Consider the following 19,353-nt stretch of genomic DNA (forward strand, 5'->3'; position numbering starts at 1 on the left):
ATAGAATTCTTGAGGATCATGCCACTAAAATTCTATAGGACGTTTTCTTCCCTAACAGAATAAGACACGCCCCCCCATTACTTCCCACAAACAGAAATGGGGTGGATCTTCATCCTACCAAATTTATTGAAATCACAATGCTTTCAGCATGGAACTGGAATTTTGGGTTCCACCCAGGGGTGGGTTCCTACCAGTTCTAACCTCTTCTATAGAAGAGGTTCCACAAATCTATAGTGCTGCTTAGAACCGGTTCCAGCTCCCTCCCCCCGCCCGTCCGGACATCATCAAGATGAAGAGTGAGAGGAGGAATTTTGGGAGTTGAAGTCCACAACTCTTAAAGCTGTCAAGTTTGAATATCCCTGGGGTTTTTTTCTAAAGGGGTGCAAGGGTCTTGTAACTTGACAGCTTTAAGACTTGCACACTTCAATGCCAGAGTTCCTGAGCCAACATGACTGGAGGAGGAATTCTGGGAGTTGAAGTCCACAAGTCTTAAAGCTGTCAGGTTTGAACACCCCTGGGTTTTTTTTTCCTAAAAGGTTAGGGGTGCAAGGGTCTTGTAATTTCACAGCTTTAAGACTTGCGTGCTTCAAATGCCAGAATTTCTGAGCAAACATTTTGGCTGCTAAGCAAGAGTGTTGTTAAGTGAGTTTCACCCCATTTTACAAGTTGGCCACGTCCTCCCAGTCACATGGGTGCCAAACCACTCCCACTCAATCACATGGCCAGCAAGCCACTCCCACAAAGCAGACCACACCTACAGAAGAGGTTCTAAAAATTTAGATCTCTAGTAGATTTGATATTTGCTCTTCAACACAGTCACTTGACTTGATTATTGAATGATTATTCTTTCTTGGTGGCAACTCAAGTGCTAAATATCTTGCCAAAACACTATTGCGTAGATAATGGAAGAAGGAGAAGGACGAGTCATATTCAGTGGTGTGTTTTAAGGATGTTAAATAGGATAATAGGGACCCTAATTGCCCTACATGTGAACTACAATTTTAATACGTGGTGTCTGCTAAGTGCTCACAAACTTCATAGAAATATTTCCTTATTAACCTTTTTTATTGTAATTTAATTCAATGCTTTCTATAATAAAAGCTAATTTTATATATAGAACTACTCCTTCTCACTCAATTTCTTTTGGCAAGAAAACCTGAGATCATATTATATAGTTGGGATTGTTGACCATTAAACATTTGTTTAAAATTCTTTCTTCTGGACACATCCTTCTTAGTTTATTTTGCTGTTGTTGTTTAATAATACCTTAATTCTTTTAGTTTTGTTTTAAAGTTTGTTTCCATACTATTCTGATTCAATAGTCTTCATGTTTTATATTCCTAATATTCTTTTTAGTTACATTTTGCTGTATGTACACTTATTTATTTAAATCCCATGGTTCTAGCCTATACATCTCCAGTTACATTTACATCTTGATTTGCTCCCTGCTGGTTAATGACTGTAATATTTTTTAATGATACGATAACAAATTAGCTGGTAATATTTCATTTAGGAGCACTTATTCTGATGCAATGTCCCCAATCTTATGGACAAATTATATTTGAAACTGGCATCTATCATTTTCTTCTGAAATGTTAAAATTAATTGGACAATAAAAAAGTATCTGCTGGGTGCTCTAATATTTCCATCACAGCTAATAACCAATGTAGACCATTGGGCTGTAAGATAGCTTCTCTATTCATACTTATTGATGGGTCAGTCTAAACCAGGGGTGTCAAACTGGAAGCCTGCGAGCCAGATTCATCCCATGTAGGCCATGCCCACCTCAGCTCCATGAATTTAAAAAAAATTGTGAAACATCATGTGACAGCAACGTGATGCTGTGGGTTTGACACCCGTGGCCTAAACCTTCGAGAGTGAAAATGGTCCACTTTGCTTCCCATAAAGGGGACGAAACTGATGTGACAATTGATCATCTAATAAGCCTCCTGACTACAATCTGAAAGATATGTGTACATCACACCATCTTTTATGGAAACTCTCAAAGTTCAGCTAGAAGGAAGCAGGTGTTAAAGAATGGAGATCAATGTATGATATTACAGTTGCAAAAAATTTAATCCAATGGAGATATACATCACTTAGGCATGGATATTTGACCTGCAGAAATCCAGACTGCAGAAGATGGCAAGGAAAGAGTAGAAAAATCCACTACCACCTAACTCTCGTGTTCCTTAGTGAACTTTGTAACTTTATGTATGTAGTTTTAGTATCTCCACTTGAGCTATAGTTGGCATCTATTTCAGCATTTTTTTTCAATTTCTATCTTCTCCTCAAGGGCAAGTTTGGATAGAAATTACACCTTTTCTTAGTTCAGATACTACTCCTCTTGATTAAAATATTGCAAAGTATAAGTTGTATATGGCTGAACTCTGTATATAGAAAAAAGTAAGCTGGTCCTATCTTCTCTTTAATATTTGTTTGCATCAGTCGGCAGAGAAGTCCAACATTGAACAGTTAGCTAAATATAAATTACTCTAGAATCAAGATCTGGGTTTTCTTGAAAAGTTTAATGGACAATGAATTCAGAATGAAAGCAAATGAAAGCAGAATCAAGTCATGGTTGAATCCTAATGCCTGCCTAGATAGATAGATCCATGTTGATTTATCCCTTAACCTGGTCTTTTAGGTCTTCTAATGATGCACTCATCACACTGCAACTGAGTCCACCCAGATTGCTGGTGGTCATCCTCTTCTTCTTCTTTTCTTTCTACTTTCCCAGCATTAAAGCTTTCCCCAGAGAGCTAGATCTTTGCATAATATGTCCTAAGTGTCCTAAGTGGGATAATTTGAGCCTGGACATTTGGATATCAAGTGAGAATTTGATTTATTTATTTGATGATTCATCAGTTTGATTTCTTGACTGTCCATGGTAATCTCAAGATTCTTGACTATCCTATATCAAATAATATCCATTTAATTTATGTAAGCAAAAATGTAGGCTTAATTCTTAAACAACTTTGATAGTTGCATTAACTTTAAGAGTGAAAACTGAGAGTCGCACATGGCTCTTTCGAGCTCCATTTTCACTGGCAGAAGTACCACAGGTCAGTCCTTCACTGCTTCCAGGCAGCCCCATGGGCCAGATATCCAGAGATGGTATTCAGCAGGTTCTGACCAGTTCTGGAGAATCAGTAGCAGAAATTTTGAGTAGTTCGGAGAACCAGTAAATATCACCTCTGCCTCCTGAGTCCCAGCTGATCAGAAGGAAATGGGGATTTTGCAATAATCTTCCCCTGGAGTGGAGAGGGAATTGAGATTTTACAGTATACTTCCCCTGCCATGCCACACCCATCAAGCCATGCCCATAGAACCAGTAGTAAAAAAATTTGAATCCCACCACTGGCCAGATCTAAGTTCCCAATGGGCCAGATTTGGCCCCTGGGCCTTGAGTTTGACACCCTTGCTCTAGATCAATCAGTTCAGTTTAAAAATTAATTGGGACAAGTTATGTCAGCACTTAATTGGAGTGGTGTGGTAGCCTAGAGCAGTGTTTCTCAACCTTGGCAACTTGAAGATGTCTGGACTTCAACTCCCAGAATTCCCCAGCCAGCGAATGCTGGCTGGGGAATTCTGGGAGTTGAGGTCCAGACATCTTCAAGTTGCCAAGGTTGAGAAACACTGGCCTAGAGAGTAAGACATTCACTTCACACTCAGGAGGCTGAGAGTTCAATCCCAAACAGTGGCAGATGCTATTTGGGCGCACAGAGTTTTCTGCTGTGAACTATGCGTAGGCCTCAGGAAGGGCATCCAGCCAGTAAATATTCAGCTCCATTCAGTAACCCTGACTCCACCCTGATACAAGTGTCACACAAAGAAAAAAAAAAGCCAATAATTAATTAGTCAAACTTTGGAATTTACTACCATGAGATGCTGACTACCAACTTGGCTGGCTTTAAACCTGGGTTGGAATAATTCACGAAAATCAAAGGAATCAGTGGCTATTAATCTCAGTGGCAATATGGCTCTTTTGAAGGCAACTGCTGGGAAACTAGTGAGTTTCCTTATGCCCTTGGATGGTCGACCACTTTGAGAACAGACTGTTATATTACATAGCCCAGGCACCCAAGCAAAAAGTCATTGCTGATTTGGTTAAACCATCAGGGCTGCCCTGTGTATAAATCTCACTGAAGTTCACTCTTAGTGTGATAGTTAAGTTTTCACATCACAGGTTCTAGAAACAAATACTTTTTTTCACAAAACTTTAAATATATTTTAAATATATTCAAATGAAACAAATTAGTTAACAATTAAGAGCCGTGGTGGTGCAGTGGTTAGAATGCAGTACTGCAGCCAAGGTGGCGCAGTGGTTAAATGCAGCACTGCAGGCTACTGCTAGATCAGCAGGTCAGCGGTTCAAATCTCACCGGCTCAGGGTTGACTCAGCCTTCCATCCTTCCGAGGTGGGTAAAATGAGGACCCAGATTGTTGGGGGCAATATGCTGACTCTCTGTAAACCGCTTAGAGAGGGCTGAAAGCCCTATGAAGCGGTATATAAGTCTACTGCTATTGCTATTGCTGACTGCCAGCTGACTGCAATTTGGCAGTTCAAATCTCACCAGGCTCAAGGTTGACTCAGCCTTCCATCCTTCCGAGGTGGGTAAAATGAGAACCCAGATTGTTGTTGGGGGCAATATGCTGACTTTGTAAACCACTTAGAGAGGGCTGTAAAGCACTGTGAAGCCGTATATAAGTCTTGCTATTGCTATTGCCAACAATTGCCGAACAAAACTAAATGGAGAATCTCTTTATCTTCCACAATTCTTCAAGACTCAGGTCTCCTACTGGAAAGTTTAAAAGTGCAGCTTATATTATTGTATTCCTATTTTATATATATATATATATATATATATATATATATATATATATATATATATATATATATATATATATATATATATATATATATATATATATATATATATATATATATATATATATATATATTTCAGTTTAAGAAGGCTGCCTTATTCAGGAGAACCATCCTACTTTTTCTGGTTCATTGCATTGCAAAGTAAAACAAAAAGTTATAATGCAATATTTATTTGCAGATATACATTATATTGAAGTTAAAAAAACACCTTCCCAATTTTTAGTGACACAGACCTAGTTTCTAGCCCCCAACCTTCCAAAAAGAAACCATTTTTCTTACAATCTATTTTTTTTTAAAGCAATTTAGGGCAGGTTATGTATTTATTTAACAACCACAAGCCCAGAATTCTAGGTCAAACACACTTCCGTCTCACCTATACCTTCTGTCAATCAACTGCTATTTTCTAACTCATGGTAACTTTTTTGAAATAACTTTGCTCAGTGCAGCACATTTTTAAATCCCCAAAAAAGGAAGGATGAGCCACAGTGGTTTTGGCAGTCAGAATGTTCAGGAGTCCCATAATTGCTCATTTTTGTTTGGGAGCTTGAAAATTGAACAATCATACTTTATTTATTTCTTTTTTACACTAGTAATGAATGATGGTGGCATCAGTCTTAAAGAATTCGTGTATTGTCCTCTCAAAGGAGTGGGATGGGCCTGGCTGTCACTTCATCCAACATGTGTCCTCTCTGTAATGCTCAAAAATTATAGTATTGGAAGGAGTCATGTTGATCACTCCTGTACAACTCCTATTCCATGCAGGAATTAAAATATCCATGACAGATGACTACCACAGTATCCAGTGAAGGGAAACCACTACTGGCTCGGTGATTTCTTCCACTGTGGTATTGTTCTGCTAGGAAATCTTTCTGGATATTCAACCAGAACCAGCTTTGCTGTAAGTGAAATCCTTTATTCCATGCCTGCCTTTGGGGAGAATAATGTGAGAGCAATTGAGCATTCTGGAATCCCTGAAGCAGGAAGCATTAAGCTACTATACTTATATATTTCTTTACTGATACTGTAAATTGTGTGTGTGCATGTGTGTGTAAAGGTAAAGGTCCCCCTTGCACATATGTGCTAGTCATTCCTGACTCTAGGGGGCACTGCTTAGCTTTGTTTCAAAGCCGAAGAGCAGAGCTTTCCAAAGACATCTCCGTGGTCATGTGGCTGGCATAACTAAATGCCGAAGGCACACAGAACGTTGTTGCCTTCCCACAAAAGTGGTTCCTATTTTTATACTTGCATTTTTATGTGCTTTTGAACTGCTAGCTTGGCAGAAGCTGGGACAAGTAATGGGAGCTCACTCCATTATGTGGCACTAGGGATTCGAACTGCTGAACTGCCAACCTTTGTAATTGACAAGCTCAGCATCTTAGCCACTAAGCCACCTTATCTTTATAGCTTAAACATTATCTATCTATCATCTATCTATCATCTATCTATCATCTATCTATCTATCATCTATCTATCTATCTATCTATCTATCTATCTATCTATCATCTATCTATCTATCTATCTATCTATCTATCTATCTATCTATCTATCTCTATCTATCTATCTATCTATCATCTATCTACCTATCTATCTACCTACCTACCTATCTATCTATCATCTATCTATCTATCTATCTATCTATCTATCTATCTATCTATCTATCTATCTATCATCTCTCTCTCTCTCTCTCTCTCTCTCTCTCTATCTATCTATCTATCTATCTATCTAATCTATCTATCTATCAATCTATCTTACACTACTTCACAGTGCTCTACAGCCCTCTCTAAGTGGTTTACAGAGTCAGAGTCTATTGCCCCCAATAATCTGGGTCCTCACTTTACTGACTTCAGAAGGATGTAAGGCTGAGTCAACCATTAGTTAAAAGCAAAACACCTTCAAACAATACAGGAGTATTTCAAATATTCCCATGTCAATTTTTAAAATCTTTTAGAATTCCAGATCAATTAATGTTTAACATACATTGACAGATCCGTTCACTTTTGCAAACAGTCCCTGTTGAACAGCTACGATATTCGGCAGCCGGAGAGTCCGCGTAGCAGCCGGTGGGGTTGCTGTCTAAGGCTAAGCATCTGTTTTTGCAGTCATCTGTGATTAATGCTTTGAAAGGGAAAAGAGGAGCATGAAAGAGGAGCAAAGTCCAGGAGGGCATTTCTTTGAAATGCACCTCGGATCATAGATGAAGCATATTTAGCCGAAAGAGTCAGTTTCATTCAAACTCGCTGATAGTTAGCAAGAGCTTTTAGGAATCAGTTAAGGGGAAGTGAGGTCTTTCATTTATTTTAAAAGCATACCGGGAATCATTAGCCGGTCAGATGAAGAAAAGCAGGGAGCATGCCACTTGTAGTTGAACCATAAAATTTAAATGATTCCCTTTTAGTTTTGTTTGGCAACTGGAAAGAAAATCAGTGTGGCTTTTGAACTGTGGAGTCTCAGCTATGGCCATGCTTTTAAGCATTTCAGACTGAGCAGAACAGAATAACGGAGTTGGAAGGGACCTAGGAGGTCTTCTAGTCCAATCCCCTTTTCAAGCAGGAAATCCTATGCCATTTCAGACAAATGGTTATCCAATCTCTTCTTGAACCAGATTTAGACATAAACCATTCTTAAACCAGATTTAAACCACTCAGATTTCTGAAAAGGTTTGCTTTTAAGGAAAGATTGAACGCCACTAGTTCTTACCTCGTTATGTCGGGGGGAAAATAATTACAAGCGTTTGTTGAGCCCAAAGTGGTGTGGTGGCCTAGAGGTGGAGCTCTCACCTCACAAGCAGAAGTCTGGCCAGCTTGACATCACTTGCTGACGCTCCATTTTCAGTCACAATGGCCTCCTGCAGCCTGTGGGCCAGATCTAAGCACCTGGTGAGCCAGATCCTGCCCGCGGGCTTTGAGTTTGACACCCCTGACTTTGAGGAGTTTGACACCCCTGACTCTCATCATGTGAAGTAGGCAGCCATAAAAGTTTAGCAAGTAAGTAAATAAATAAATACTCACTTCCACTAAATTTTGGCATGTACCTGTGATTGGAGAGATGATTAGATTTTCAAATCGTTTCCAAATTATGGCTCGTGTTCCTTTTTTCTGTGATACACTTAAGTGAAATCGCAAGAGATTCACCAAACTATACTCTGAAATCATTTCCAAACTCATTTTTCTAATGGATCTTCAAGCTCACCGCCCCTAAGATTCAAAGAAACGATCAGCCTCTCTGACTTTCAGCAAGCTATAATTTGCAGAATCAGGTCACTTTGATTTTTTATTTTATTTTTTTGGTTGGCCTTTCATCCTGGAACTCAAGGCAAGAAATAAGCATCTTAGAGAAACTATCCTCTCTCTCCACTGACATTGTTCCCCTGCCACCGATTAACCCCTTTCCTTTCTCAATAAGTTTGACTTTAAGCTGGAAAGAAAGCAGAATATTGCATTAAAAAAAAGATCTTTCACCCCTTTTGCTCAAGTTTCCAAGGGGGGGGGGGAAAGTCGGCAAATAAGTATTATTATTTAAAGTAGATTAGTTCATAAAAGAAAATAAATGGATTTGGGGAAAGATGGCTGCTCTCTATGGCTGCGCAAAGCTTTGATGTGCAAAGATTTACTGACGCTGCTCTATTAAGCAGAATGGCACTTTCACTTACCAGATTAAAGCAAGTGTGTGTTTTTCTGGGATTTCGTGGCTGTCCTTCACAGCTGAACCATGATCCTAGGAAAATGTATGTTATTGTGATTGCTTCAAGGAGTTGCCGACAGGTGCTAAAATGCGTCTATGTTCTGCTCAAAGAACCGTTTTCCTTTCAAATCTAAAATGCCTCATGGTCTTATTGACTATTATTTGAAAAGGGGGGGGGAAACCCTGTTTTTGAGGAACTGATCTGACAATATCTTTCTTCCTCACTGTTGTGCAAATCAATGCTTCTCCTGTGGAGACAAATGCTATAGTAATCACATGGTTTTTTTATCGGCTTAAAGGAAAGTGTTTTAGTCTTCTAACTAAATGTGGTGTATTGGGTTTAATTGTATTTTAAAAAACAACAACAATTCTTCTCTAAGAACAGCATCTCGGTTTGCTTTGTATGAGCACGATCTTCCCAGCATGTAAAGATTGGACTTTGGCAAACATCAGGAATGAACGAAGCCAAATTTCTTGAGGCTCAAGACAGCTTCCAGCAGGTAGTATAAGTAGTTAGGCTGCTGTGAACTTGTGAGACCTCGTTCTGTAAATTGAGCACAAAATAGCCATCTGACTATGCCAGAGCTACGGTTCTCGGGAAGAAGTTAAATGTTTCGGGCAAAGCAGAGGTAGTTGGAGAAAACTAAATAAAGGTCCGTGTCTGGATGTGAGAAAACACATTTATTTACCAGTTTTAAAATTGACTTGGCCAATAGGAATAGTAGCCAACATCCAAAGCTTTCAGTCTTTTTTTTATCCTGTTGCTGTATATATTTATTTATTTCTCTATCAATCACATTGATTGAGTCACCAATCCCACCAAAAGCAACTACCTGTATGCAGGGAAAAGAAAGAGATACCTCTAGCCCGGAAAGGAATGATTAAAATTAAATGGTAAATAAAATTAGCTCTATCTCTCAATATACAAACAGATTGATTCGGTCCAACTCAGACTCCATGATTCAACATCCCTAATTGTGCAATCCTACAGATATTATAATTAATCAGCTTTCATGCCCAAGGGAGGCCTAGAACTCACGTCTCCTGGTTTCTCAACACCTATAGCCACTACATCAAACTGTCTCTTGTGTGGTATTCTGTATACATATAAAAAAAAGTTGACTGAAGCTGTTTCAATACTGTTTGATTTCAACTGATAGCAATAGCAATAGCAGTTAGACTTATATACCGCTTCATAGGGCTTTCAGCCCACTCTAAGCGGTTTACAGAGTCAGCATATCGCCCCCCACAGTCTGGGTCCTCATTTCACCCACCTCGGAAGGATGGAAGGCTGAGTCAACCTTGAGCTGGTGAGATTTGAACAGCCGAACTGCAGAACTGCAGTCAGCTGAAGTGGCTGCAGTGCTGCATTTAACCACTGCACCACCTCGGCTCTTAAACTGATCATATTCTACCATTATTGAATTCTCAACATCTTTACTCTGAGGTATCCTACACTCCTAAATCTGTTTGAATATTCCCACAACCAGTTACATAGCTGCAATAATCATGTTATTTGGTAAAGAACATTTTAAATTCTCTAATGCTAATTCTCTAATTCTCAAGCACCTGGGACAATTACGCCATGTCTTGCTGTTACAAGTGTTTTAAACTGAAAACATTTTCTTTTGCAATTCAATTACAACATAATTCTATTAATTGATCTTAGATAGCAATAGCACTTAGACTTATACCACCCCATAGTGCTTTAGAACCTTCTCTAAATGGTTTACAGAGTCAGCACATTGCCCCCCAAAATCTGGGTCCCCATTTTACCAATCTTGGAAGGATGGAAGGAGGAGTCAACCTTGAGCCCGTCAGGATTGAATTACTGGCAGTCGGCAGAGTTAACCTGCAATTATGCATTCTAACCACTGTGTAACCATGGCTATTCGGTACTGTATTTATTTTCTTCTCCAGTCAGAATAAAAAAGTCACTTTTAATTTTTTGATAATAATTTAGCAGTTATGAAGAGTCAAACTTAAGTTCTACCTATCAAAATCTAATGTATATATTTGACTGAATTTATACCTCCTTATTAGCCAAGACAGTATGAATTAATAAATGTATTTTATCTAAAGGTCATAGTAGTTCCTAATACTTTCCAAATTGGTTTCAAATATGCTGATTACAAGTGTTCCTCTTTTTTGAAAGAAAAAAAAACACATTACGTTGTAAATATCCACAAGATTCTCCTTTTTTGGCACTTGAAGCTTCCTACAATTAAATGTATGGAAAGGATTTCACCAAAAAAATACTGCATCAAATTTGGAAAAGTGCACTTTAGGAATGTTAAAGAATTTCCTCATTTCGAATTAACTACACATGCCAAATATTCATTTTAACATATATATTTTGCTCCAGATACACAGCCTAAATGAGGCCCGTCTGTACTAATCTGTTCCCTCTTTCTATTAAAATATATTTAAATTTAATTTAATTCTCCAAGATATATCTCTAGGAACTCTCAACCTAAGGTAAGTTATTGCCTTTGGATGCCGTCAAAACTGTTCAGAGAAAACTAATTTTGATAATATAGGAGCCTCAAAGGTACCACTTCAAATTCACAGCAGTTTATTTTATAGCGGGGAGAGGCACCCAAGTATTAATTTTACTAATTTGGAATGGAGGATTCAGATTTCTCACAAGCGCTGCGGCTGTGCGTGTCTTGAGCATAATTTGTACACGTGCTTCAGAGTGGGGTTGAAACACAACTTTTGAATCATTTTCAAAGCATGCTCGGCCTTTTGAAACCCCTTTTCCATAGCTAGCTTGCAGCCAATGTGCAGGGCAGCCAAGCAGTCATTGGGAATTTCTCCTTCTGATCTGCAGGGCAAGGTCAGAAACAATATGTGAATATCTGTGGGGCTTTGGCAGAGAGGCAAAGGGACAAAAAGATCAAAAGAAGGAAAAGTTTCAAGTTTAATTTTATTTGTAGGCCGCCCAATCCCGGAGGACTCCGGGCGGCTTACAGAGAGGGGAAATAAAATAAAATAAAATAAAATAAAAATAGACAAGTTAAAAAACAATCCAGATACATTCATTTCAGTCGGGGCTGGACCTAAGCAATAAAGTCAACAGCCCCAGGCCTGCCAGAAAAGCCAGGTCTTGACAGCTTTTCTGAAGGCCATGAGAGTGGGTGAGGTCCGGATTTCTGGGGGTAGTTCGTTCCAAAGGGTCGGGGCAGCCACAGAGAAGGCCCTCTTCTGGGGAGCCATCAGCCAACATTGTCTGGCTGACGGCATCTGAAGGAGGCCCACCCTGTGGGATCTTACCAGCCATTGGGAGGAGTGTGGCAGTAGGCGGTCTCGCAGATATCCTGGTCCTAAGCCATGTAGGGCTTTAAAGGTAATAACCAGAACCTTGAATTACATCCGGAGACCAATAGGTAGCCAGTGCAGCTCGCGGAGGATAGATGTAACATGGGTGTACCTAGGTACACCCAATATTGCTCGCGCGGTTGCATTCTGGACTAATTGCAGTCTCCGAACGAAGAGGGAACTCAGGAAAAAAAAATGAATACCAGCATGTTTCTTTCGGCATTCCCTCGGCATTAAATTTATATGCCACCCATCTCACTGTCCAAACTTACTCTGGGCACCTTTTTATGGTTCTTTAACTTTACATAAATGGTTAAGTTGTTTTGTCACCTGGAATTTGTCAGAATTAGAGTGAGTTAGAAATTCTGCAAAGAATTTTTAAAATATTTGCCAAAGTTGTGGATTGAATGGGGGTTTGCGACCTCTCTCCGGTAGAAAAAGCGGAACTTATTGGTGGGGTGATATTGATTGTATATATGTAAAATGAATGCGGAATGATTTATGTTGTTCAAATTCTGTTAGAAGGGATTACTTTAAAACAGAAGGTTAACTGACTCTTGTTGAAAGTATTATTTGAATATGTGGAATGATCCATGCTATTTAATTCTTATTAGAAGGGAAAGTTGGGTGAAATTACTTTGAGCTAGATCATAAACTAATGTCTGCATAAATTTGATAGTGGTAAATATCAGACAAGCAAGGGATGAGGGTAAAATGCATGCGGAATGATTTACGTTGTTTAAATCCTATTAGAAGAGAAAGCCGGTTGGGATCATCTTAAGATAGAATGTAAATTGATTTTTGTGTAAAGTAATACTTGATCCACGCTGCTTAAACTTTACTAAGAAGGGAAAGTTTGGTTAGATTATTTTGAATTACTGTTTGAAAATAAGGTTAAGAAAGATTATTTACGCTGTTTAAATTCTATTAGAAGGGAAAGTTTGATTATTCTTCTGTAAAGTAATATTTGAATATGTGGCATGATCCACGTTGCTTAAATTTTACCGGAAGGGATTATTTTTGAGCTACACTGTATATTGATGCCTACACAAATTTGTATAAATGTTTATCTGAATACAAGGTTAAGGAAGAGGAACGGGAGAGTCTACAGGAGGTTGGGGTAAATAACAAAGAAGTAAGAGACGAGAATAAAATATAGATAGAATGACCTACACTATTTAAGCATAGATAAAGATGGGGGGCTGAGCTCAACACAAAGAGTTTTTTTTTCTTTTTTTTCCTTTTGCTTTTTTCTCTTTTCTTTTTTTTCTTTCTTTTTTCTTGTTTTTCTTTCCTTTAATATATTACTTTTATTTTTAATCCATACGTACACAAGATACTTTAGACAGAAGGCAGTGCCAGGTGTGGGCCCTGGGAGGTCGGGAGGATTAGGGATGGGGATTTATGGGGAGTGGGTGGGTGGGTGTTAACATAGTCTCAATAAGAACAAGAATGTACTTATATACGGTTGTTGTTTTTTTTTGTTTTTTCTTTTCTTTCTTTATATTTTTTTTCCTTGGTTTATTTTACTTTTTATCAGATTAAACAACACTTGAATAAAGGCATACACCAAGGAGGGAGGTAGAGGGAAAGAAGAGGGAGGAGTAAGGAAGGAGTAAGGGGAATGTAAGGAGGGCGTGTTGGGAGTAAGGGGAGAAGGAAGGTTTGAGGGGAAAGGGAAGTAGGAGGGGAGTGTTAGAGGGAGAAAGGAAAGTTGGAGGGGGTGGATGGGGTGTATGGAGGAAGTGTCAGGTGGGGTTGTGAATGATGAGTTGTGTTTTCTTTTTTATTTTTTTTTATTTTTTTTTATCTTTTTCTTTTCTTATAGCAAATACCCTGTATATAAGTGATTGCAAAATGGAATGTGAAAATGAATAAAATATATTTAAAAAAAAAAAAGAAATTCTGCAAAGGAACAGAGCAGCACACTTAGATTTAGCTGACGTATTTTGGCTTGAAGCAAGAGAATTTCAAGCAGATACTCATCAATCATTATTTTCATTCATTCCTCGCCCAATCACTTTCTCCTTGTAAAATGCAAGTTTTGTGTTTGTTCTTTTGATTTTATTACCTTTCCCTTTTAGCAAAACTTTAAAATGGGCCAAAGGCACTGATCATGATTTACTTATGTCATAACCTATTCTCAAATTCTTTAGAAACCAGTATACGTACAGTAGATCCTTTAAAAAGCAGGTTTGCCCTTTTCATAAATTAATATAATTTAAGGAAAAAATGAATTTACTTCAAATTTGAAATATTAGGATTCATGCAGCAATACCCTTGGGGACAAATAATATTCTATCCTTACGTACGTCATTGTTGTGAAGAATTTTGAGTTGCGGGAAAAAAAATATACTGTGTGATGATCCCAGAGGAGAAAAAGACAGAAAACAGAAATCAGCTTGTGATTATTTTTCCTTGGCACAAATGGAGTCAGCATAGGAGCATAATAAAGGACATTTTTTTTTTTTGTGTTAGAAAGTTTCCAATATCAATAGAAAAGGTAGGCTTTCTTAAGAACACAAAATTTAAAGGGACCATGACAGGCCACATTAAGGTAATGTCACTTTTAAAGTGGTCCAAAGTCCTCTTTTCTGATGAGAGCAACTTTTGCATCTCATTTGGAAACCAAGGACCCAGAGTATGGAGGAAGAATGGAGAGGCCAATCAAGCACAGTAATCCCACGGTCATTGAACCAGTTTTTGGTGCTTTTGGCAAAAGTTGCTCTCATCAGAAAAGAGGACTTTGGACCACTGAGCAACAGGACTTTGGACCACTGTGCTTCATTAAGTCCAGGGTCAACGCAGCCGTCTACCAGGAGATTTTGGAGCACTTCATGCTTCCTTCCACAGATGAGATTTATGGGGATGCTGACTTCATTCTCCAGCTGCCCACACTGCCAAAAGCACCAAAACCTGGTTCAATGACTGGTCTTCCATAACACCTCAGCAGTGCCACAGGCTGATAGCTTCCATGCCACGCCGCATTGAGGCAGTAATTGCTGCAAAAGGGGCCCAAACCAAGTACTGAGTACATATGCATGCTTATACTTTTCAGAGGTCCGATATTGTTCTATGTACAATCCTTGTTTTATTGCTTGCATGTAATATTCTAATTTTCTGAGATGGTGGATTTGGGGTTTTCATGAGCTGTAAGCCATAATCATCACAATTATGACAAACCACGGCTTGAACTATCTTGCTTTGCATGTAATGAGTCTTATCTCATATATTAGTTTCACCTTTTAAGTTGCATTACTGAAATAAATGAACTTTTGCACGATATTCTAATTTTTTGAGTTTCACCTGTATACTATTTCAGACAAATGGTTGTCCAATCTCTTCTTAGTGTTGTCTTAGTGTTGGAGCACTCAAACTTCTGGAGGCAAGTTGCTCCACTGATTAATTGTTCTAACAGTCAGGAAATTTCTCTTTAGTTCTAGGTTACTTCTCTCCTTGATTAGTTTCCATCCACTGCTTCCAGATCTTTGGTGAATAGCAATAGGAGACTGAAAGAGTCCTCTAAATGTTAATTGTGAGCAGAAAATGCTTATCCAGATAAATCTTTTGCTACATCCAATTTTTACTATTGCTAGTATATTCAGGTTTTCTACTTCTATGAAGGGAACCATCAACATTATTAGAAAGAGCCAGCATAGTCATACTCTACTCAGTATCAAGGATGCAGCTGTAGAGATGGTCAACAGTATTAAGTAACTGGGGGTGCAGATAACTACCGTATTTTTTGGAATATAAGACACACCAGAGTATAAGACGCACCAAGGTTTTGAAGAGGCAAATAAAAAAAAAATATTTTTGCACTCTGCAAACCTCCCAAAAATGAGCCCATTTTTTTTCAAAAGAAGGGCATGAATAGCCGTTAGGAGGCTTATGGAGTGTTCCTGGGGTGAGGGCGGGGCAAAAATGAGCAAAAAATGGCCTGTTTTTCACAAAAATGGGCCCTTTTTTGTCCCCAAAAAAGGCATTAGGAAGCTTATAGAGTGCTCCTGGGGCCTGGGGGGGGGGAAATTGAGCAACAAATGGCCCATTTTTTTGCTCATTCCTGCCCTCCCCAGCCCCGAGGAGCTCTCCGAAAGCTTCATACAAGCTATGCATGGCCATCTTGGTGAAGGGGGCTCGGTTTCAGGAGGCAAAAAATGCTGTATTCAGTGTATAAGACGTACCCAGATTTTCAGTCTCTTTTTTGAGGGAAAAATGTGAGTCTTATACTCTGAAAAATACGGTAACTAGTCTCTCCACACATCATCATTAGTGAAGTGTGCAAACCAGCATCTGCATTTCCTGCATGAGATGAGGAGAGCACATCTTTCCCCTTCTTTCCTGGCCACTTTTTACAGAGGCACAATTGACTGCATCCCTGTTTGGTTGGGTGGCAGCAGTGCCTCAAACAGAAAGTCCATACAGAGAGTGGTAAGGACAGCCGAGAAGATTATAGGAAGCCTGCTTCCTGTTATTTAGGTACTGCTTATAAGTGTTATGTGCTTAAAGCTCAAAGCATTGTCAGAGATCCCCACAAATCCACTTTATGGTGTGTTTCTGTTGCTCCCCTCTGGGATGAGGTTTCAAAGTATTTCTAACATCCTGTAACAGCTTTGTTCTCTATGCCATCCATCTGGTAAACTCACAAGGTTCATTTCTCTTGCCATGTACATGTATGCATCCGAAACAGACTGTGTTGCTTCTCTGTATCATACATGACCACATGCATAATTTTGTATTATTTTTAATTATTTTTGTATTTATTTAGTCATGTTTATGCAGTGTATCGTGGAGGTGGTGACTGACCCTTTGAGAGCTGTATGCAACCAAATTTCATTTTAATGTATGCCGATTATTCAAAGTGTATGCCGTACATTCAAACTGACAATAAAGTTATTCTAAGTCTAAGTTCTATCCCTAATTTGCGGTTCCACCACAAAACCGCTGTAGACTAAAGCGTGCTCGATGAAAGCGCGTACGTGACGTCATCACAGCGCGACGAAAACAGCACGCTGTGAGCGGTAAACTTAAAATTAACACGTAAATCTAAACCTAACCCCCCCAAACCTAATCCTAAACCTAACCCTAAGCCTAACCCTTAACTTAACCCTAAACCTAACCCTAAACCTAATGCTAACCCTTAACCTAACCCTAACCCTAACCCTAACCCTAACGCTTAACGTAACCCTAAACCTAACCCTAACCCTTAACCTAACCCTAACCCTAACCCTAACCCTAACCCTAAACCTAACCCTAACCCTAAACCTAACCCTTACCTTTACGTGAATCAGCTTGCTTTAATTTTATTTTTATTTTAATTTAATTTATTTTTAATTTTATTTGTCGCGCTGCTGATGACGTCACGTACGCGCTTTGATCGGGCGCACTTTAGTGGACCACGGTTTTGACGGGTCACGTAATTTGCTTGCAATTGCTGAACATAATTTATAATTCTGTGCTTTCGGACCAAGCAGTTGTGATGTAGTCCATGAATATATAGTACTTTTCCATAAAGCCATTCCTTCTGTTAAGTGGGATCTACAGGGATTTCATTCTGGAGACCTTTCAAAAACATTATTAGTTTCTCAAATGGATATAACACTCTTCTTGTGGGAGCTTTATTGCTTGATGCCTACGCTTATCTTCTCACTGCAATTATAAAGCAAAGCAGCATCCTTTCTTGACATAGATACGCTTCAAATCTAGCTTTAAACATGGATTTTATTTTATTTGGTAAAGTCCTCTATCTCAAAGCTACTTATTATGTACAACCGAAGCTCATCATTATAAAAACTTCGGTGTTTGTATGCATTTCTATTTCAATTTAAAATCACATAGGTTCCGCACTATTATTTTTCCGCACTTTGTGGCAATGTTTTACTGCTGTTATTTCTCTTCTTCCATTTTCTGCATTTTAAAACCAAACCCTTAAAAGCAAATCACAAGGGGCAGATTTGGCTTCGAGCCTAGGTGAAAACTGTGTTTTCCTTTGCTTTATCTTTTGAATTTTGATTTTCTTTTTGCTCTTTGTTCTTAGGGAGAGTTTTTGTTTTTGTTTCCTTTGGTATCTTAACTCAGAAAAACTAGTGTTTAGCAGCTACAAAAGAAACTTTGGAATATCAAACTGTAGAAAGTGTTGTGGAAAGATAGACAACAGGTGACAAAATATTATTTCTGCTGATCAGAACTCTAAAGGACACAAATTCAGCTATTATGGAATCTCCCAAACCTTTATAATCTCCACAAAAACTAGGAGAGATCTTTTTTAAAAATCAATATGCTGCTTTGTCTACCAGGCTAAAACCCAAAACGCAAAAATAACAAATAGTCAGAATAATTAAAAGGCATGAATAGCCAAGGGGGGGGGGGTTAAGTATTTAAATCAGAATATATACTTAAATTTAACCCCGATTAAAAGATCTAAGAAAACAGTCAATAAAGGTAAGACTAAGTTCACCTATTAGAAAAATATTTTTTCACCAGGAATAGGAGGGGGGGGACTGAAAAGGCCACTGAAAAGCCATTATTAAATAAAAACAAGTGATGGTTTTAATTACCTAAATTAATTTAAATCACAATTTTATCTTTAGCCTAACCCACTTTTGCTTTTCACTATACAAACTGTAGCATGCCAAAGCCCCTCTCCCAAAAAATAACCCTTCCCCCACAAAACTTTGCACACTTCTGCTTTAGAGAGCTTTTTAATCTGAAAATAACATTTTGAATAGAGTCATCAACAGGCAGCTAACTTAAAGGAGTTGTTCTGTTTTTCTAATTTTAAATAAAGATCTTTCAAGAATGCCATAGAACATAATGTGGCTGTTGAGGTGTAAAGATTAAGTGGCATTTGTTGCCTTTTTTCTACTTTGATTCCTTTTGCCTTCGTCTTTTAAAGAAATGGAAGAATTTTCTTTTCATGAAAAGAACTGAAAGGGTGATGAGAGTCAGATCAATACTCTTAAATCGACAAAGAACTCAGATTGTGATTATAGCGTATTTCATTTCAGAAGTCTTCACACTACCAAGGTGGCGCAGTGGTTAAATGCAGCACTGCAGGCTACTGCTAGATCAGCAGGTCAGCGGTTCAAATCTCACCGGCTCAGGGTTGACTCAGCCTTCCATCCTTCCGAGGTGGGTAAAATGAGGACCCAGATTGTTGGGGGCAATATGCTGACTCTCTGTAAACCGCTTAGAGAGGCCTGAAAGGCCTATGAAGCGGTATATAAGTCTACTGCTATTGCTATTGCTATTGCTACCAAGAATGCGGTTCTAAGGCGCAAATCCAGATCTGATCATCTCCAGATTTGTTGGGTTTTGAGATCCATAATCTTCATCCAAATCCATGCCAGTTGTGTACTATGGGACTTGAAATCCAAAATTATAAGACGCCCTTCATGGCATGAAATAATTGTAAAAAGGAAATAAATGGTTGGAATTGCAAATTTCTGTGCAAGACTGAG

Source organism: Thamnophis sirtalis, unplaced genomic scaffold, assembly GCF_051295495.1.
Source record: "Thamnophis sirtalis isolate CommonGarterSnake01/CBP01778 unplaced genomic scaffold, rThaSir2_p1.2 scaffold_11, whole genome shotgun sequence".
NCBI classification, from domain to species: domain Eukaryota; kingdom Metazoa; phylum Chordata; class Lepidosauria; order Squamata; family Natricidae; genus Thamnophis; species Thamnophis sirtalis.